Consider the following 23,086-nt stretch of genomic DNA (forward strand, 5'->3'; position numbering starts at 1 on the left):
CTTAATCATTTTATCGTCCAGGGTTGGTTTTTCCCTCGGACTCAAAAAGGGATTCCACCTCTACCGAAAGGGCAGTCCAGGAGCGTGAGACTTTGAGTCGGCGGTATACGACTGGGAAGGAGGACCAGTACTTCGGCCAGGTGGCCTCACTTGCTATGCTGAACAGGGGTCTTGTGGGGGAGGGGGGAGGGCATAGGAAGATTGGAAGGCATAGACAATTTTCTTTTTTGCAAGTTGCTTTACGTCGCACCGACACAGATAGGTCTTATGGCGACGATGGGACAGGAAAGGTCAAGGAATGGAAAGGAAGAGGCCGTTGCCTTAATTAAACTACAGCCCCAGCATTTGCCTGGTGTGATAATGGGAAAACACGGAAAACCATCTTCAGGGCTGCCGACAGTGGGGTTCGAACCCACTATCTCCCGAATAGTGGATACTAGCCGCACTTAAGCGACTGCAGCTATCGAGCTCGCTGCGACATAGACAAGGAAGAGGGAAGGAAACGGCCGTGCTCGTAAGTCAGCTACCATCCCGGCATTTGCACGACTCCCCCCCCCCCCACCTACTCATTTCAGACAGGTGGTATTTGATGGTGTTCAAAAATGTCGGCTTTATATCAGTTTATCGGCGCCTCTGTGGTGTAGTGGTTAGCTGCCACCCCCGGAGGCCCGGGTTCGATTCCCGGCTCTGCCACGAAATTTGAAAAGTGGTACGAGGGCTGGAACGGGGTCCACTCAGCCTCGGGAGGTCAACTGAGTAGAGATGGGTTCGATTCCCACCTCAGCCATCCTCGAAGTGGTTTTCCGTGGTTTCCCACTTCTCCTCCAGGCGAATGCCGGGATGGTACCTAACTTAAGGCCACGGCCGCTTCCTTCCCTCTTCCTTGCCTATCCCTTCCAATCTTCCCATCCCTCCACAAGGCCCCTGTTCAGCATAGCAGGTGAGGCCGCCTGGGCGAGTTACTGGTCATTCTCCCCAGTTGTATCCCCCGACCAAGAGTCTGAAGCTCCAGGACACTGCCCTTGAGGCGGTAGAGGTGGGATCCCTCGCTGAGTCCGAGAGAAAAGCTGAAAAGCTGCCAACCCCACAGGCCCGGGTTCAATTCCCGGTTCTGCCACGAAAGTTGAAAGGTTGTACGAAGGGTGGAACAGGGACCACTCAACCTCTGGAGGTCAACTGAGTATAAGGGTGTTCCATTTCCACCTCAGCCGGTTGCCGGATATTTGCGGTCACTGAGATAGATAGATAGATAGGTAGATAAAGCCTTTATTTTCTGTGGCCAAGTTAGGGCTCTTGGCCCTTTCTTACACTTAACCACACACATATTGTTATTATTCCATACAATGACATTGATTAACTTAAAATACCAAGAACTTGTGTCCACTCACAGAATTTCTCCAGAAGTCACAGGAGATTTGCGGTCCCTGCAGCAGGGGGAAGGCCTCATTAAATTAATCTCAGGATTTCCCCTCTAACCTGCCTGAGCTCTTATCGCTTGTTCTAGATTAACATTCTGGATAAAGTGTGATGAGAATCAGCATTTTAGGACATATAATTTACTGTCGAACAAATTATTATATCCGCCTCTGTGGTGTAGTGGTTAGTGTGATTAGCTGCCACTCCCGGAGGTCCGGGTTCAATTCCCGGCTCTGCCACGAATTTTGAAAAGTGGTACGAGGGCTGTAACGGGGTCCACTCATCCTCGCGAGGTCAGCTGAGTAGAGGTGGGTTCGATTCCCACCTCAGCCATCCTGGAAGTGGCTTTACGTGGTTTTCCACTTCTCCTCCAGGCAAATGCCGGGATGGTACCTAACTTAAGGCCACGGCCGATTCCTTCCCACTTCCTTGCCTATCCCTTCCAATCTTCCCATCCCCCACAAGGCCCCTGTTCAGCCTAGCCGGTGAGGCCGCCTGGGCGAGGTACTGGTCATCCTCCCCAGTTGTATCCCCCGACCCAGAGTCTGAAGCTCCAGGACACTGCCCTTGAGGCGGTAGAGGTGGGATCCCTCGCTGAGTCCGAGGGAAAAACCGATCCTGAAGGGTAAACAGATTACGATACCATACGATACTCGCGTTTGGAGGTTGTTCATTCAATAACCAATAGGGCTACAGAAAATCCAAAGACGTCATAATTTTCCTCGCTTCATTTTAAGTTTAATTTTATGTTAGGTTTTTAATTTGTAATTATATTCATATTTTTTATGGCAGGTGAAACACAAAAATTACCCGTTTTTAAATGTGTTTCAACCATGCGTCAATTTTAAGACATTGTTACACAAAAAACAATCATCGGATCTAATCCAAGTTTCAACACAATAAGCTTTGGGGTGTTTTATACTTTGTTTATAAATTGCAGATTTGTATGTTTTGTAACGGTTCAAATCCCGTTACAAGATGATATCTGTATTTTTATTATTCTATGATTTTATCAGTATTTTATTATTATTATTATTATTATTATTATTATTATTATTATTATTATTATTATTATTATTATTATTATTATGCCAGTATTATTATTATGTTATCTGTGATATTATCCGTTTTATTCAATTCGATTTTGCAATTGCCTGTTGCTTGCAAGATTGTACTTAGATGTATGCATATATACGTATGTGTAGAATAACACTCAATACCTGTACAGTAAGAATTGTTGTATATATCCGAGATTGGATGTGACGTTGGTGCATTGTGCAATATTGTTGGCGATTCTGCCAAGTCATCGCCACTTCATGGCTATGTCATCGTATTTATTTAGAATATGCGCTCAGAGAGTCGGCCGCCCCAGGGCTATTTCACAACTGTATGTAATATCTGTCGCGTAGGTGGGAGTATGTCATTATTATTTCTGGAGATTACGTAGCTGTGTCAACCAACGTCTATAAAAGGTGGGTGCATATTGTAGCGTCAGTCATTACTTATACGGATGCAGTACAGTGAAGAAGTCTACTAGATCAAGAGGCCTTAGTTGGTCAGTCAACGAGTGTGAACGAGAGATGGAGAAGACTCAGTGAGCCATTAATTATTGGTCATTGAGAGAGTGAGGCCAAAAGGTTGGTCGCTCACTCAGTTGAAGACACGGACGCAAGGGCTTACCATGGAGTCAGAGAGGGCAACCCTGGACCTGCCAAGAGGTAATACCATATTGACTTACAAAGAAGTCAGATGATATGGAGAAGAAGCAGTCACAAGGATGTATCACCAAGTTAGGCGTGACACATCTACAGTAAACACCAGAGCAATGGATTACGTTGTAATTACACTCAAAGTGTTGAAGGTACAGTTAAGTGAATCAGTGAGGGAAATCTTTCGTATAAATTGTTAAATGTCCGGTCAAGAAGAATTTAAATTCATGCCTAGTTTCTTTCAGTTGCAATGTCATAATTTCATATTCTCATCTGTTTTATCGCAACAAGACTCACTATTTTTTGATATATTATTTAAAGAATATATATATTGTTCTATCAAACGAATTCATAGTTTTATTTCAATAAAAGTAAAATATCTTAACCTCAAAATTAATGGGGAAACCGAACGCCAATCTCCTTTTCCTAGAAATATGGTATGTTGTCAAAAGTAAGCTTATTACCCCACACCCTAGACATAGTCAAGAGTCTCATTCTATTATTGCTGCACCGAGTGGCAGCTGGCGCCCTTCAAATAATGTATGTGTAAGTAAGCAGGTAACAAGTAAGTGTGAGTACAAGGTTCGAAGAGTGTGTATTTTATATAATGAATATTAATTTTCAGATTGTCCATTTTAAATGCAGATATTTCATATTTTTCAATATTAATGCAGTTAAATATAATATTTGTAAAATTTAGAAAAAAAGTCAGCAATTCAGGAACATGTTCACAGTTTCCAACAACATGACATGACTTGTTCTTCTCCTTGAGACATACCCAGGTGATTTCTGTACATATAACCATGGTAATGTGCACAATGATGGCTGGAGGTATCAGTCTCTAAATAATGCACGAGAGAGAGATTTGTTGTTTTCGAAGGGAGCGAGCAGGAGCCTAGGGAGGGTAGTGGGACTACCCTGAGATTAAGCTAATGAGGCCCACTCCCTGCTGCATTGACGGCAAATCTCCTGTGACTGTAGGGGAATTTCTGTGAGTGGCCACAAGTATATCTCAGCGACCGCAAATGTCCGTGATTTTGTGGTGACTGCAAATGTCCGTGACCGCAATTGTCCGGACACCCCTCGGCCATCCTCAAAGTGGTTTTCCATGGTTTCCCACTTCTCCTCCAGGCAAATGCCGGGATGGTACCTTACTTTAGGCCATGTCCACTTCCTTCCTTCCTTCCTTCCTTCCTTCTTCTTCTTCTTCTTCTTCTTCGTCTGTCCCTTCCAATCTTTTCATCGCCCCCACAAGGTCCCTGTTCAGCATAGCAGATGAGAATGCCTGGACAAGGTACTGGTCCTCATTCCCAGTTGTATACCAGGCGTAAATTTTCACCCTCTTGGACAATGCCCTTGAGGCGGTAGCGGTGGGTTTCCTTGCTGAGTCCGAGGGGGAAAACCAATCCTGGCGGGTAAATGGATTAAAAAAGAACGAAAGGTTTTCCGGCGCGTAAAAGATCTCCCATGCGACAAAATTCCCGCGCCTTGCTGTGGCTGAAAACCATAAAAGTAGTTAGTGCGAGGAAAACTTCCTATTCGCACCAAATCAGATAGGTTTTTGGTAACGATGGGATAGTAAAAGAACAGGAGTGGGAAGAAAATGACCAGTGTTGCCAACTTATATTTTCAAGATCCGCTAAATACTACTAAAAATACGCTAAAATTCCGCCAAGAAATCCGATCTCAAATAATGAGCAATAAAATGAGTCATAATAATAATAATAATAATAATAATAATAATAATAATAATAATAATAATAATAATAAAAGTAAATGTCTGCACTCACCTGATCTGTGAGTTTCACTGGGATTAACCCCCTGCCTGCGAACCGGCGAGCTAAAATTTGTAGGCGTTTCAATGCGGGGTGCAAACTAGGTGAATCCCCTACCTCAAGGGCCACACACAAAACAGGCCAGTTCATTAAACGATCTTCCTTAATAGCACAAATATGAATGCTACTCTCTCACAGTTTCATTATCTGTCGTCATTCGCCAACTAAGGTATAAGTACCATTTCCCCATGCATTACAAATTTATGATACCATGATCTCATAACATCAAATCCAAATAGGGGCCTAACATGTTTTCCTCATGTGACTTCTAGCTCCTGATAAAGAATACGGAATAGCTCACAGACAGACTGGAGTACAAATTTTAAAAAACGTAAAATGGATAAAACATTAAATTCTGCTATAATAAATCTAGAATTCCGCCAAAAAATCCGCTGTCCGCTAAATTATGTATTTCTCCGCCGACAGTCTTCTAATTCCGCCAAATTTAGCGGAAAATCCGCCAAGTTGGCAACACTGAAAATGACCATGGCCTTAATTAAACTACAGTGCAGTCCCTAGTATTCGACTATTGTGAAAATGAGTACCGGTAACCAATTATTTACAATAATTATTTACCAAAAAATCAACTTCAGGACTGCCGATAGTGGGGCTCGAACATGCAGCCAGCTCTCTGGGTCCATTATTATTATTATTATTATTATTATTATTATTATTATTATTATTATTATTATTATTATTATTATCTTTCTTTCTTTCTTTCTTTCTTTCTTTTTTTCTTAATCTGTTTACCCTCCAGGGTTGGTTTTTCCCTCGGACTCAGCGAGGGATCCCGCCTCTACCGCTTCAAGGGCATTGTCTAGGAGGGTGAAACTTTGGGCCTGGTATGAAACTAGGAATGAGGACCAGTACCTCGCCCAGTTGGCCTCACGAGCTATGCAGAACAGGGTTCTGGGGGGGGGGGGAGTTTGGAAGAGATAGACACGGAAGAGGGAAGGAAGCGGCCGTGGCCTGAAGTGAGGTACCATCCCGGCATTTGCCTACAGGAGAAGTGGGAGACCACGAAAACCACTTAAAAGATAGCTGAGGTGGGAATCGAACCGACCTCTACTCAGTTGACCTCCCGAGGCTGAGTGGACCCTGTTCCAGCCCTCGTACCACTTTTTAAAATTCGTGGCAGAGCCGGGAATTGAACCCGGCCCTGCGGGGTTGGCAGTTAATCTTGCCAACCACTACACTACAGAGGCGGACATTATTATTATTATTATTATTATTATTATTATTATTATTATTATTATTATTATTATTATTATTATTATGGATATATTTAAAACACTATGTGCATTATTGTTACAGAGAGTTTGAAAGAATGGCTGAACCGACTGACATCGAAAGCATTCTGACGAAAGCTCTTGGCCTGTAAATTTGTCGTGTGTCTTTAAAAGCATAAACAAATTTCGCCGTATATTTTTTAATTATTAAAGAATATGTAGCATTCTGATTGGCCAAAACGCTCGCCAGTACTTCAAGGACACCTGGACTGTGGGTGCGCTGAGGCGAGTTGTGTGATGCAATGCGTGAGGGGAGGTGGAAGAAGGCAAACATGCATGTGCAGTCGAAAGTCTTCCTGGTCTGCTGTTCCAATCTGTGTAGAGAGCCGCTTAGCTGAGACGAATATATTCAGCGCAGTGTTACTCTCTCTTGGTAGCTCTCTCTATATTTGCTAGCTTGAAGTGATATCGAGAAATATAAAAGTCCTTTCCTCCGTATCGTAATGTTAATACTAAGGCTGCGAACTTCTTCCACTCCAATACTCAGGAAAGTGAGTCGATTCAGTTATATTAATGAAATCCTTGAAAACAACACAAATGTCAAAAAATGCATTTTTCATCGATGGTCCCATGCGCACCGGAAAACCATATACCTTGTATACCGATGCTTAATACAAAAGTGCTTCAATATTTGGGCTTCGTGCTCTATCAGTAGCGTGGACAGGAATAGCCACCATTTTGCTTCCCAAGGGTCGATTATTGCACTGTACATTCAAAATAGGAAGAGAGCTGTAATTCCTCGAGATGATTTAACTCCATCAAATAAAATATTTTCATTTTCTTTTAAGTGGCACCAGTTTCCAAACCGCTTGGCATTTCGTATCACGATCAATAAAACTCAAGGGAAAACACTAGAACGTGCAGATTTCAATTTGCCTCAGCCAGTTTTTAGCCCTGGCATATGTTGCAATGCCAAAAGTGCGAATTGTTGACGTCATTAAATTTGCATTGCTGCCGAAAAGTAATTGTACAAAGAATGTCTTTAACATGGACATCCTTTACTAAATATTTACCCCATTGACCGTCATGTTTTGACGGGTTTCGGCTAATTATTACTATGATGATATTTTCTGTTCATTTGTTGCCTCTCCCATTAGTCAGTCATTCTTGTATCTAACACAAATCAAACCTCATGGTGTTACAACCCTAATAATGGCCTTGGCCTACCAAGCGACCGTTGCTCAGCCCGAACGCCTCTATATTACGAGGTGACGCGAAGTCTGGGAGACGAATACACTCGGCTATTATTTTTGGCTTTTTAGACCAGGCTCGCTAGTTCACCTTCAGACAGCTGCTCAATTGTTCTCATGAAGATTGAGTGGACTCCAAATCACTCCGCATCCAGGTATAATCCCTGACCTAGCCGGGAATCTAACCTGCGTCTTCTACGTAAGACAGAGACTCACCACCCGTAGCGGAACCTAGCCGTTCTTTGATATTTTCAACTTAACATTAGTAAGAAGTCTAATCCACTTACTTTCTCATTAACAGCTCGTCAATGATGAAACCCTTGCACCTAATCTTTTCTTGTATGGCGAATCACGACAATAGCATTCTAGAGCTCATCTGTCTTGACACCGAGTGCAAATTTGTTTTCACAGAAACATTACTTCTCGATTAGACGTAACGGGGTCCGTCATTAATTAGTGTCGTCACGGTTCAAAATGGGGCATCGAGCTTGTAAAACACACCGCAAACAGATTGCAGTTACCGGCGAGTGAGTTAACGACTTGCGTGGGAATTGTGAAATTTCTTTAAGGAGCAGTGCCTGCATTTCCTGTACAACATCGCTGAACAATTACGTGTCTTTCAATACGGAGGCATTAAGTCATAGTAAACCTTGGTGAATTATTTTAATATTATTGGGATGGGCTGCAGAATTTCTCAGCTGTAGGAAGGTCACATAATTACACTTCAAGCCTACAACCTCAAGACATTGGCTATTTTGTGAGGCTGAACACAAATGCCATATTGAGTTAACGATGTGTGTTAAGCGATTATTTTCGTAATGAATACCAAGGGATTTGGCTTCGCAATGCAGATTAAGTAGCAATTAGTTTTTATTCGGGTTCAAACACATTCGTCGGTAGCCCCGAATATATTTTCCGTGGTTTCTCATTTCCACACCACGCAAATCCTGGAGCTGTACCTGAATCCTTTGAGTGCCAGGCAAACTTGCAGATTCCACTTCAGGACCTAGATGTTACGCCCCTTTAAACAACAAGTATCATCATCAACATCATAACTTCCGAAACAATTTTACGTGAAACTGCACACTCTTTCTTTCTTTCTTTCTTTCTTTGCAGCCTACATTTACCGTCCAGAGTTGGTTTTTCCCTCGGAATCAGAGAGATCTCTCCACCTCTACCTCCTCATGGGCAGTGTCTGGAGTGTGAGACTTTGGGTGGGGGATACAGTTGGGAAGGAGGACCAGTACCTCGCTCAGGCGACCTCACCTGCAATGCTGAAGAGGCGCCTTGTGAGGTGATGGGAAGATCGGGAGTGATAGACAAGGAAGAGGGAAGGAAGCGGCCGTGGCCTTAAGTTAGGTACCATCCCGGCATTTGCCTGGAGGAGAAGTGGGAAACCACGGAAAATCACTTCCTCCCGAGGCTGAGTGTACCCCGTTCCGTTCCAGTCCTCATACCACTTTTCAAATTTCGTGGCAGAGCCCGGCATCGAACCCGGGCTGGGAGTTCATCACACTAACCACTACACCACAGAGGCGAACTTAATATTATTTACCTTCAAAAACTACTGCACTTTTTACAACCCAGATACCTAAGAATGTTCCTTAAATACCCATCTGCATACCATGACAGGAATACTCGATCCTACTATACAAATCTCAGCCTTATCTACCCATAGATGTTTTATACACTACAACTACTTCACCGTCTTCACATCCCACGAGTGGAATCGAGTTCCTCCTAATATAAGGTCAATAGAGAATGCAAATACATTTAAAGAAGCTGTATGTTTAAACCTGAGTAAACCTAGGAATTATTTTATATGTCAAAATATTTAATGTATAAATGCCACAGGGTTACTCACTGACTCGCGTTAAATTCATATTGTACATGTATCACTGTATCTTCTGTCTGTCTGTTAGGTCATCAGCCCAGAGGCTGGTTGGATCCTCAAATAGCACCACCAAAGGTTATGCGGTTATAAGGAAACCCCAAAAACCAATGGCAGCATCAAAATGAGGCGTACTAGGCAAGATGAGGAGTGAGGTAGTTTGCCCTTGCTTTCCTCACTGGGTCAGAAAGTACTATTGCAGCACGACTGACCCTATGAGCAGCACCTTTCAGAACACTTAGATGCACTAGTCATGCTCCGAATGTCATTATTCAGCACTACCCATACCCCAGCAACTTCCATATTGTCACAGCCATGGATGTTGACTGGGACTTCGGTGGAAGCTACACTTTACTCTGGCCTGTGCCAAGAGATGGATGCAAAAGTACTGTATCCATCAAGACATGACAGCGGCAGCCATTGTATCTTACGGGTTTTTAATTATTTCGTTAGTTTGTCTTTTTTTCTTTCTTAATCCGTTTACTCTCCAGGGTTGGTTTTCCCTCGGACTCAGCGAGGGATCCCATCTATACCACCTCAAGGGCAGTATCCTGGAGCGTGAGACTTTGGGTCTGGGGATACAACTGGGGAAGAGGACGAGTACCTCGCCCAGACTACTTCACCTGCCATGCTGAACAGGGACCTTGTGGGGGATGGGGAGATTGGAAGGGACAGACAAGGAGGAGGAGAGGAAGCGGCCGTGGACTTAACTTAGGTATCATTCCGGCATTGTCCGACTCCGTGGCTAAATGTTTAGCGTCCAGAGGGTCCCGGGTACGATTCCCGGCCGGGTCGGGGATTCTAACCTATATGGTTAATTCCAATGGCTCGACGACTGGGTGTGTGTGGCATATTCAGCATTAAAAGTAATCCTAGGTAGGGAAATAATCCTAAAAAATTATTGAATAAAATAAGTGAGAACAGTGAAATAGGGCCCTCATCTTCACAGACATGCAGGTCGCCTAATAGGCCGTCTACGAAAAAAAGACCCGCACCAGGCCTCTCCGGAGGCCATACGCCATTATTATTATTATAATTATTGTTATTATTCAGGCATTTGCCTGGAGCAGGATGCTTGAGGTGGGAATCGAACCCTCCTTCTATTCATTTGACCTCCCGAGGCTGAGTAGACCCCGTTCCAGCCCTCGTACCACTTTTCAAATTTCATGGCATCGCCGGGAATCGAAGCCTCGCCTCCGAGGGCTGGCAGCTAATCACACTGACCATTACACCACTCGTTAGTTTTTAATTAATAAAATACTTTCATTATTTAAATATTAGGCTTTTAGTTGGCATGCTTCTAGAACGCTTAAAAGCAATGCGTTTAATTTTATATTTTTTTTACATATTATGTTTGTATATTTTTATTCTATGTGTAAATTAAGTTTTAACTATTCATTATGTATCTATCATGTCAGGTTGTGGCTACTCCGACCACTACTCTTATACTTACATCTCCTTCACACAATATACATAACATTTGTTTGAGCGCCAGTTGCTTTTTTAAGAAAAATTATCTCAAGGCGTGAGGTGATAAACTCACATATCTGGCAATATACAGGGATATGGATCAGGACAATATTAAATTACTGTTGCATTTCCACAATTGAGGATTGTACATGGAACTGGAATCACTTATTATAATTAAAAATAAAACTGAGTTTATGACTAAATTTACGTCACAATGAACAATCATTTACGTCTTTTAATTTAACAAAAGAAATATATCATGAGATTTGTGGTACAAAGAAAAAGAAAATTTAATCTAAACAACAAAAGCTATTGGCATGAACTTGAAGTGAGATGTGATATCGCCGCTGATTACTCTCTTCTTCATGTTATGAATGCATAACATGTCTGATGCTTTAATTACCTGTTGTCTGCATACACCGCTGTTGAACTTGAAATTCTTGGGAAAACCTGTGAGCTGAAGTCGGGAGCCGTCTGCTGTAATCTTCTTATGTCACAAGAAGTTGGCCTACATACCATGTACGCGTGTAGGGAGCTCCAATGTAATAACGTCCACTCAATATATTTTAAATAATTGAAAAATATTATTGCAACATCTTGTGAAGTCCATCCTCACAAGAAGATGATGTTTCTTTATCAGCATAGTACCCGTCTCTGCTCGGATACAAGCACCACTTGTAGACTTCCTCGATGATTACCTCTTCAAACACAACTCTTAGCTCTGACCATCACACTAAGACCACTTCTTCCATTTGATACATCTGACTGTTACATATGATCTGCACGATATCAACTGCTTATGAACTGAGTACCATCAACTGATTGATATCATCTGCCTCTCTCACTACCGTTGCCTCGACTTATATCACCTCGCGATGACGACTCATCTCCCCACTCACTGTTCATCCCTTCCACTTCCACATACAGTAGCTGGCGAATACTGACACTTGGTCGCAATCACGTGTCCACGCACTGATGTCATCAGTCACGCGCTGTCTAAGCGTACCCAAGCGGACCAAGAATGACTATACCGAATGGGTCACCGGGAAATCTCCTTGTACACAACATTCCCAGTTAAACATAGCCTCGATTGCAAAATACTATGCCAGCTCATCTAGCCAAAGTTACAAGCCACAGCATGACAATATGAAACCAACAAATCTCACTTACTACAATACAGAATAATTACAAACATATTCACTTAACCTATGATGAAATACAATAACATACGTGATACCTAATTATTACAGTCTAAATGATGAGAAACAGAATCTATAAAATCTAATGAATCGGGTTAATAATGATAATAATAATAATAATAATAATAATGATTATAATAATAAATACAGAATGGAGTCTGTAACCCTGTTGTACGGTTACAGAACGCCTCCCTCATGAAATAATCGATTAAATGAATCGATTGATTCATGAAATATCTACACAATCACCTGAAATCGAGTACACCATAGACACAAGTATAAAAATGCCCTTTACAAATTTGGTACATAGTATCATCCATCTGGATGTTCGTTGTTACACATATAAAACATTGATCAATTATCATTTTCACTTTGATTATACAGTATTATTTACATACAGATTACATTTCTTTCTCACTTCTGTCGTTTCAAACGTTCATTGAGTGTTCAAAAGTAATTCTCGAAGACATTTCATTATATACACTGTCTCCAAGCACTGGAGTTTATTGCACTGCCGTGCCTCACTTCATATCACAACACACGCTAATTTCACTGAAGTCCTGTTCGCAATGCCAGCTTCATAAAACATGGTGAATTAACATAATAATGAAAATTAATCAACAAACTCACATGATATATTTCTTAAGATTTCTTATATTGTATGTGCCTACGATATTTCCTTCCTTGTCTTCTAGTGAATAAGCACATTTCCCAATCCGTTTCACTACGGTGAAGTATCCCTGATATAACAAGAAAAACTTAGAAAATTGTCCAGCTTCTGCTGATGACGGGAGTGGCACTCTGAGTAAAACCTTGTCACCAAACTCAAATTCATCCAATGTAGTCTTACAAAAGTTATCATGCACCATCTTACCGTGTTATCCTTCTTATGTATAATAAGTTGATTTAAATTAGGACTACATGATGGTTCGATTATATTATAATCTAGCATAATGTCAATCTGCTCTTCAACAGCGCTAGCGTATTTTAACGGAATGGGATATTTCGGTCCTACAAAAGTTGAGTTATCAATAACATTAAATTTGTGTTCGTAAAGATGTGTTCTACCAGGCCGATCGCTAAAAACATCACTATGTGATATCAATAATTCACACAATTCGTCCTTCTGACTTTCCGCTAAATTACATTTCTCCACTGTCTCATACAATTCATCTCTAGAATCTCTCTGTATAGACACATGGCAGACATCAATATTTTTCCTCATATTAGGAATTTCACAAGATCCTTCCGTACTAGAACACACTTTATTCGCACTAATTTCTGACAAAACATCATATGGTAAACTGACTTCCCTGCTACTCTTTCCCCAAATAAGATTGACATTACACAGATCAAAATTTAATTTAGCCTTGTGACACGTTAACCAGTCGGTACCTAAAATAACGGCATAAACTAAATTAGGCACAACTAAGCATGGTTGGAAAATACATTCTCCACTTATGCTAATGGGGACAGCTATTTGTTTATTCACTCTTTGAGACTTGTTTCCAACAGCTGTTACGATGAACGTATTCCTCACTGGAATTTCCGCTACCTCATACTTCTCTCTTAAAACTTCCTCATACAGCTTGGAATTTACACATGACTTCTCACTACCAGAGTCCAACAAAATCTTAACTTTTCTGCCCCATATCAGCAGTTCAATCGTCGGTGTAACAGTAACACTACTTAAATTATCCTCATTACTTAATATAAGATCACTTAACAAATCTTGCCTTATATCTAAATTTAAATTACACTTATAAAATTTATTGTCTACGATTAAGTCGTCACTTAAAACATTTGAATTATTGCTACTTAGGTCACAATCATGTTCACTTACAACTATAGGCTGGTCGACATTGTCATACTTATCTACCTTATACGTGAACTCACCATTTACGGACTGTCTCAGTGACCTGTTTATACAGTCCGTTGCGCGTTTAAAGTACTTGGTTCGGTTACGACTTGTTGGTTACACACCTCAGTCGGCCTCCCCTGTTGCCTATTTCCTCTAGCGTCATTATTATTATTATTATGGCCTGTATTCTCTCGCCTCCCAGCTTCTGGTTGATTACCATAATCACGCCTCCCAGTCCTGAAATTTTCCGAACTATTTTGATAATTTCTCTCCCTGTGGAAATTATTATTAGGTCTCTCCTGATATTCTCTTCTGTAGTTACGATTATTCATAGGCCTGTCCTGATTATTAGATTGGTTACCCCTTCCTTCTACATTCCTATTTAGTGTCCTATTATTATTCAAGCTACTACCTAAAGCATCAAAACTTTCCAACAAAATCTCCATTTCCTTAATAGTCTCCACTCTTTGCATACAAACAGCTTCTCTTATTCTATCGGGATAGTGCTTAGCCATAAGTCTAACTATATCAGCCTCAGGTCCAATACATTCTAAATTTCTCCACATCAAAACATGAGCCAAAAAGTATTCAGTCATTCTAACACCCTCGTTAGAATTATACCTGCCAAACATTACTCTCTCTCTCTCTCTACTCTGAACACCTTCACTCCAAAATTTAGCCATGAATTTCTCCTTAAATTCAGTTAGACTAGACATCGAGCTTTTATATACTTGAAACCAAGACTTAGTCTCTCCTACGAAAGCATTAGATAAGATCTCCAATACAGTTTTCCAGCTAATAATATTGTCTCTTAATTGAACAGCAAATTTCTTCTCTGCTACTCTCATAAATTCCATCGGGTTAAATTCTTTCCCAGAAAACTTAGGTAAGTCATGATCTCTAGTGATTAAACCATTATTTACAATTATTTCGCGTACATTTCTACTATCACGCACTTCTTTCTGGAGTACTCTCTGGCAACTCAGAAATTTTTCTTCCAATGTTTCCTCAGCCTTTTCTTCAATTTTTCTTAACTTCTCCTGTAATTTTTCTTCCGATTCTCTCACCTTCTGTGATAATGATTTTTGTTCACTCTCTAGATCACCTACTTCTCCAAGTTTTCTTTCCACCTGTTCTACCCTACTAATACATTTCCTAGTTTCTTGCCCCACTGTATTGGTTATCTTTTCAAACCTTTCTTCTACTAACTCATTGATTTCTCCTTTATTAGACTCGATCTTGGCACCTAATTCATCAATCTTATGCCCTTGTTTAATGCATGTCTCACTAACTTGCTCTATTTCCGTATGGAGATTGCTCCGACCCAATTCCATCTCAGCTCTGATGTCACTACACTCCCTATTTACCTTACTTTCTAAATTATTAATTTGCTTACTTATTTCTAACACCTTATGATCTATCTTATTACTAACATCATCGATCTTCTTATTAATACTAATACCCTGAGCTTCAATTTTCTCACTAATGACCGCTTCAATTTTCTTACTCATAATATTATTCTGAGATTCAATTTTCTCACTCATAATATTATTCTGAGATTCAATTTTCTCACTCATAATATTATTCTGAGATTCAATTTTCTCACTAATGACCGTTTCAATTTTCTCACTCATAGCATTATTCTGCTCAGTCATTTTGGACATCAGCAAATTAAATAAACCAAGGTCAATCACCCCTTTACTTTGATCTTGCATGACAGCGTTTTCCTCAGTTTCTACTATTTTCTGACTTTCAGCAGGTCCCACCTTAGTCACCAACTTCCTATTTATGTTACCACCTTGGATTTCCTTGGACACAATAACCTCAGCCTCATCACCTGACTGCATATTGCTATCCTTGTCCATCTTCGGTTTCCTACTAATTTTTCGCGATCTCAAAGCTATTTCCCCTTGCACTTCCTCTGACATTACCCCTTAAATACAAACTTCAACAAAATGACCTTCCTAACATTACTCGGTGAATTTAACATGTGCGTACTCATTAAAAGAACTGATCCATGTATATTGCCATTCAGAAACACTTTTTCTGAACCTTTCGAGTCCCACGTTGCTGGCGACACGTTGAGGCTACTCCGACCACTACTCTTATACTTACATCTCCTTCACACAATATACATAACATTTGTTTGAGCGCCAGTTGCTTTTTTAAGAAAAACAACAAAATTCGGTAGAGCATACCTCTTATATCAATTATCTCAAGGCGTGAGGTGATAAACTCACATATCTGGCAATATACAGGGATATGGATCAGGACAATATTAAATTACTGTTGCATTTCCACAATTGAGGATTGTACATGGAACTGGAATCACTTATTATAATTAAAAATAAAACTGAGTTTATGACTAAATTTACGTCACAATGAACAATCATTTACGTCTTTTAATTTAACAAAAGAAATATATCATGAGATTTGTGGTACAAAGAAAAAGAAAATTTAATCTAAACAACAAAAGCTATTGGCATGAACTTGAAGTGAGATGTGATATCGCCGCTGATTACTCTCTTCTTCATGTTATGAATGCATAACATGTCTGATGCTTTAATTACCTGTTGTCTGCATACACCGCTGTTGAACTTGAAATTCTTGGGAAAACCTGTGAGCTGAAGTCGGGAGCCGTCTGCTGTAATCTTCTTATGTCACAAGAAGTTGGCCTACATACTATGTACGCGTGTAGGGAGCTCCAATGTAATAACGTCCACTCAATATATTTTAAATAATTGAAAAATATTATTGCAACATCTTGTGAAGTCCATCCTCACAAGAAGATGATGTTTCTTTATCAGCATAGTACCCGTCTCTGCTCGGATACAAGCACCACTTGTAGACTTCCTCGATGATTACCTCTTCAAACACAACTCTTAGCTCTGACCATCACACTAAGACCACTTCTTCCATTTGATACATCTGACTGTTACATATGATCTGCACGATATCAACTGCTTATGAACTGAGTACCATCAACTGATTGATATCATCTGCCTCTCTCACTACCGTTGCCTCGACTTATATCACCTCGCGATGACGACTCATCTCCCCACTCACTGTTCATCCCTTCCACTTCCACATACAGTAGCTGGCGAATACTGACACTTGGTCGCAATCACGTGTCCACGCACTGATGTCATCAGTCACGCGCTGTCTAAGCGTACCCAAGCGGACCAAGAATGACTATACCGAATGCGTCACCGGGAAATCTCCTTGTACACAACATTCCCAGTTAAACATAGCCTCGATTGCAAAATACTATGCCAGCTCATCTAGCCAAAGTTACAAGCCACAGCATGACAATATGAAACCAACAAATCTCACTTACTACAATACAGAATAATTACAAACATATTCACTTAACCTATGATGAAATACAATAATATACGTGATACCTAATTATTACAGTCTAAATGATGAGAAACAGAATCTATAAAATCTAATGAATCGGGTTAATAATGATAATAATAATAATAATAATAATAATGATAATAATAATAAATACAGAATGGAGTCTGTAACCCTGTTGTACGGTTACAAGGTATCATATACATTTCAGTTATATGCTTTGTTATAATGTTTGTAAACATATTATGTAATTATTATTATTATTATTGCCATCTTCAGGACTGCCCATTTGACGGTGGGATTCGAACCCACCATCTGCCAATTGCAAACTTTCAACTGCGCGATTCTAACCGCGCGGACAATTCGCTTCTTATATCAAGCAGTCTCGTATTTCTCTGGTTAGATGGAAGAGAAGGCCATCTGGGCTTAATCCGGCCATAATAAATAAGGCACCGTATCAATACTGGGGAAGTCGTCTAGAAATTGAAATGAGATAAAGGCATCCCAGGAAGTATAAGAATGAGAAAATTCCAGGATTACGTGCGACTTCAAACCTTGGGCTTTTGGACGTTCATGTCATCTGTGGGAGCGGTTCTCAAACTTTTTCGGTCGCCCCCCCCCCCCCCCCCTTGTGAAACATGAAATATCTAGAGCCCCCTTCCCTCATTCTTCATTCCTTTCTTAGCACTCCTCATAGATTATACTTCGTACTGTCTATTATTCAAAATAATGCTGGTAAAGCCTAATGTCAGATGATCAATCGTCTTGATATTTACGCACTTTGCCTTTGTGCGTAGAATTAATGTTGCTGGGGGAAGCAGAAGTAGAAGGGGAAGAACAGTGTATTTTGATTAAATTCGAATCTTGTTCTTTATTACGACTGAATTTTTTCGAAGGTAGGCAAGCAATCGATAAATCACTTCCATGCGGTTTCATTTACCACTGCTAATACGCCACTTATCCATGTGTGCAGCGATACTTGTACTGCATCAGTTAATTTAAATCGGGATAACCACCTCCACTAAACACGCACTAGAATTCACCTGTTCACTCATTGTCTTTGAACTGACTGCAAAGGCCTGCCTGAAATCGCGTCGACAATGGCAGAAATAGAAGAAGGAAGTGGCAGTCACATTGTCAAGCGGCTTATTGTCATTAGTTGTTTTTAAGTGTTTGGTAAGGTGATACCGTTATGGGTGGAAGGTGAAAGGGTGCTGTGTGGGAAATATTACTCGCACCTTTTTTGAGAATACGTGCTGGCAGGATCTACTGGTAAGTTCTTATTAAATAAGACAGCAAAAGTACGAGTTTATTAGTCTTGTATGGAGGTGGAAGAGATTCCTGCCTAGGTTCATGGATGTGAGAATCTTAGGATAGAATATGAAATATAAATATTTCAGTCAGAGCCGGTGCCCCCATTTATCACTTTCTGCCCCCCCCCCCCCCACTCCCCGCACTTTGAGGACCACTGATCTATGGTATAACCATGGTCAAAGAGAGAAAAAGCAACATTATCGGTAAAGTAACTATAACGTACGAGAAATCCACGAAGAGACAAGTAGGCCTATCGCACTAAATTAGTTCAGTGTTGTTTTGGAGGAAATGTGAGCACTTGTCTTGAACTAATTTTACAGTTAAGTACATCAATGTACTGTGACGTGTTTTACCAAGTCTGTTCTTCCACTTGATACTCTAATGAGAACAATTACCATTTCCGCAATTGTTAACTGAAGACTGATGTTTCTATTGATGTAAGCTTGTACACGAAGTCAACGCAACTAAAACCCGTTAACTTGCTTCTGTGACACAAGGCTTTGGAAGTTCGAGGTTCGATTTTCACTCAATACAGTAGACGGTGACAATAGTGAGTTGGGAATTACTACATTTCCTCAGGGAATGCTGAATTTTACAGTGACTAAATGGAATGGGCGAACTTTCCAAGGAAATCGAACTTTAAGAAAACATGGAACAGAATAAAATAGTGATATATTATGTTTAAGCGGGGATATGCATAGTCTATGACGTTTAGTTCCCGACTACTTCTACGTTTCACGGCAATCTCACCGTTAATTGAAAACAACATTTTTACTATTCCTTTGTTTAAAGTATAGTAATAGATCAATCTCTATTTTCTTCTTCTTCTTCTTCTTTATCTGTTTACCCTCCAGGGTCGGTTTTTCCCTCGGACACAGCGAGGAATCCCACCTCTACCACCTCAAGGGCAGGGGTCTTGGAGTTTCAGACACTGGGTCGGGGATACAACTGGGGAGGATGACCAGTACCTCGCCCAGGCGCCCTCACCTGCTATGCTGAACAGGGGCTTTGCGGCGGGATGGAAAAATTGGAAGGGATAGACAAGGAAGAGGAAAGGAAGCGGCCGTGGCCTTAAGTTAGGTAACATCCCGGCATTTGCCTGGAGGAGAAGTGGGAAACCACGGAAAACCACTTCGAGGATGGTTGAGGTGGGAACCCAGCTCTACCCACTTGACTTCCCGAGACTGAGTAGACCCCGTTCCAGCCCTCGTACCACTTTTTAAATTTCGTGGCAGAGCCGGGATTCGAACCCGGGCCTAATGGCAGCTAATCACACTAACCAGTACACCACAGAGGCGGACAATCTCTATTTTAATTATGTTAAATGTCATAATTAGGTCAGAATATTTTATTTCAAAATTAAGCGCTTTAATGTTATTGGCAGTAAATACACCGCCTGACAAAAAATTGAAGCACCCAGAAGAAATGGTCGGATGTCAATGTACCGTAACTTCGTCCACGTACGGCGGGTATGTAAATGGTTAGAGATACAATTCACAGCCACAGGTAGAACGGCCATCACAGTGCATAACTGCTGTTCATGTTTAGTGTTGTTACCAGGCCTGGTAGGTTACGTGCCAGAAGCGACCGTGCCGGATACGACCAGGCCATTATCGTGCCGCATGCGACCAATCAATCATTTAATTGATCTGCATTTAGGGCTGTCACCAAGTAGCAGATTGCTTATCAGTTGCTAACTTAGTTTTTTCTAAAATAAAGGTCTGACGCCGTGGTTAGCCGGTTTGAGTGCCGTTGGTCGAAAAAAATAATAATAATAATGTTGGTGACTTTACGTCTCAGTAACAATTTTTCTGGTTTAAGGAGACGCCGATTAGCCGGAATTTAGTCCCGCACGAGTTATTTTACGTGCCAGTAAATCCACCGACACGAAGCTGACGTATTTGAGCACCTTAAAATAACACCGGACTGAGCCAGGATCGAACCTGCCAAGCTGGGGTCGAAGACCAGCACCCCAACTGTCTGAGCCACTTAGCATGGATGAAAAAAAAAATCACCATCATAATGTAGGCCGGCAGGGTAGGAAAGTTGGTTGGTAGACAGCAGTGGCGTATCCTGGAATCTCCACTGAGGCATGCAACTAGTAACCATGCAGTTAACACAATGTATTAAGTAAATTTCAATTCTACTCACCCTAATTACATGTAGGTGAACTCGAGCCAAACAGTTTTACTGTAAGTTTCTGGATTGAACGTGCGTACACAATTCTTGTTTTCTGTTTTTACATTTACGAGGGTCCGCCTCTGTGGTGTAGCGGTTAGTGTGATTAGCTGCCACCCCCGGAGGCCCGGGTTCGATTCCCGGCTCTGCTGGAACGGGGTCCACTCAGCCTCGGGAGGTCAACTGAGTAGAGGTGGGTTCGATTCCCACCTCAGCCATCCTCGAAGTGGTTTTCCGTGGTTTCCCACTTCTCCTCCAGGCAAATGCCGGGAAGGTACATAACTTCAGGCCACGGCCGCTTCCTTCCTTCTTCCTTGTCTATCCCTTCCAATCTTCCCATCCCCCGCAAGGCCCCTGTTCAGCATAGCAGGTGAGGCAGCCTGGGCGAGGTACTGGTCATCCTCCCAAGTTGTATCCCCCTACCCAGAGTCTGAAGCTCCAGTACACTGCCCTTGAGGCGGTAGAGGAGGGATCCCTCGCTGAGTCCGAGGGAAAAGCCAACCCTGGAGGGTAAACAGATTAAGAAGAAGAAGAAGAAGAAGAAGAAGAAGAAGAAGAAGAAGAAGAAGAAGAAGAAGAAGAAGAAGAAATTTACGAGGGAAGGTAGAGGTCTCCCGGCTTTAACTATTTGAATCTTTTCATCAAACGAACGGCCAGTAAATGGCTTTTCAAACTGATTTACAATTATATCCGTTTTAGACTCATCCATCGTTAATACCACATGTGCGCAAAATATAACAAAACACCGAAAACACAATGAATTAACTCACTAGTTAGCCACAACTCAAGCACTGGAGGTAAGTCACCCCACTGGCATTGGTCAGTTTCGTCACATTGGGTTCTCGCCGGGGGGTAAAGATGCCGACTTTCTCCAAGTTGCTAACAGATGGCAGACGGTAGCACGGGTATGGGGTGACAAATTCTGACCAAGTTTCAATTGCAGCGACATCGTTCGGGGGGTTTCAGAACTACGTCTGCCACTGAATGCAATTTTAAGATTGAATGCCTTTCATCCTTAACTCCTGCATTCGCTGTCTCTTCCTTCCTAGAGTGGAGTAGACGGCGAGACTACACCAGCACCACACGTAGTCAAGCAACGAAACCAATACAGTTGCGCGGACCTTTTGAACTTCTGAGAGATGAAATCGTTAATATTTGACTTGAAACAACCTAAAATCGTACATCAGACAGTTCTTTGTGTTATCATAACGCATGCAATGAATGCCTTGCATTCAAGGAGAATACGCCCCTGGTAGACAGTTTCTAATCACTAGATTGCGTGCCAAAAACCTGGATTCAAATCCAAACCTCTTCGTAGTGTTCAAATGGAGTGAGGGAATATGATGCTGTTGATGGTGATTCGTCCGTCGGATGGCGATGTACAGCTTTGAACCCCTTGGTATTATTCGAGAGGAGTAGGCTATGTGCCGACACCGAGTTTCATCTCTCCCTACCTCATCACAATCCCACATCCGACGCGCAGGCCGTCCATGGGCGTCAGGTAGAAAGACCTACACCAGGCGAGCCGAACACGTCGTCGGACACTCCCGCCACTAATAGGACACGATACCGGGCGAGTTGGCCGTGCGCGTAGAGGCGCGCGGCTGTGAGCTTGCATCCGGGAGATAGTAGGTTCGAATCCCACTGTCGGCAGCCCTGAAGATGGTTTTCCGTGGTGTGCCATTTTCACATCAGGTAAATGATGTTGATGGTACCTTAATTAAGGTCACGGCCGCTTCCTTCCAACTCCTAGCTCTTCCCTGCCCCATCGTAGCCATAAGACCTATCCGTGTCGGTGCGACGTAAAAAAAAAAAAAATAATAATAATAATAAAAAAAAATTAAAAAAAAATCGTCAACTAATGTCATACTACGCCATCTCTCCACTGACATTTCGGAACATCCCGCTTAGTCGAGAAGCTCGTCTTCTCACTTCTAAGTCTTCCCAAGCCTAAGATTTGCAAAATTTTCGTAACGCTACACGTGTGTTTTGTTACCAAATATTATCGATTGTTTTCTCAAAGGGTTTCAACCTTAACTTCGGAATCCCCGGTACAGCGCAATTAGATTCTGAAACAAATTTAGATATGACTAGCCTGATGTACCCATGCTTTACTACGGAATTCTATATTGTATTCAGAATTCTAGGTTTAAGTACTGTACACGGTGTTGGTAAGATTATATTAGATTGCATAGCTCTTAAAGTTAATCAGAAAAACGACGGAAAAACACCATACGTCTTTTTTCATGTGAAGACTGGGTTAGGGAATGATAATGACAGGTCCTCTTGCCTACTATCAGTCACAATGACCTTGGGGAGTTTTCATTATGATGGCAGGCCCACTTGCCTACTGCCAGTCAGTCGAGCTGGGCAGTTT

This window comes from Anabrus simplex, chromosome 3, assembly GCF_040414725.1.
Source record: "Anabrus simplex isolate iqAnaSimp1 chromosome 3, ASM4041472v1, whole genome shotgun sequence".
Taxonomy (NCBI): domain Eukaryota; kingdom Metazoa; phylum Arthropoda; class Insecta; order Orthoptera; family Tettigoniidae; genus Anabrus; species Anabrus simplex.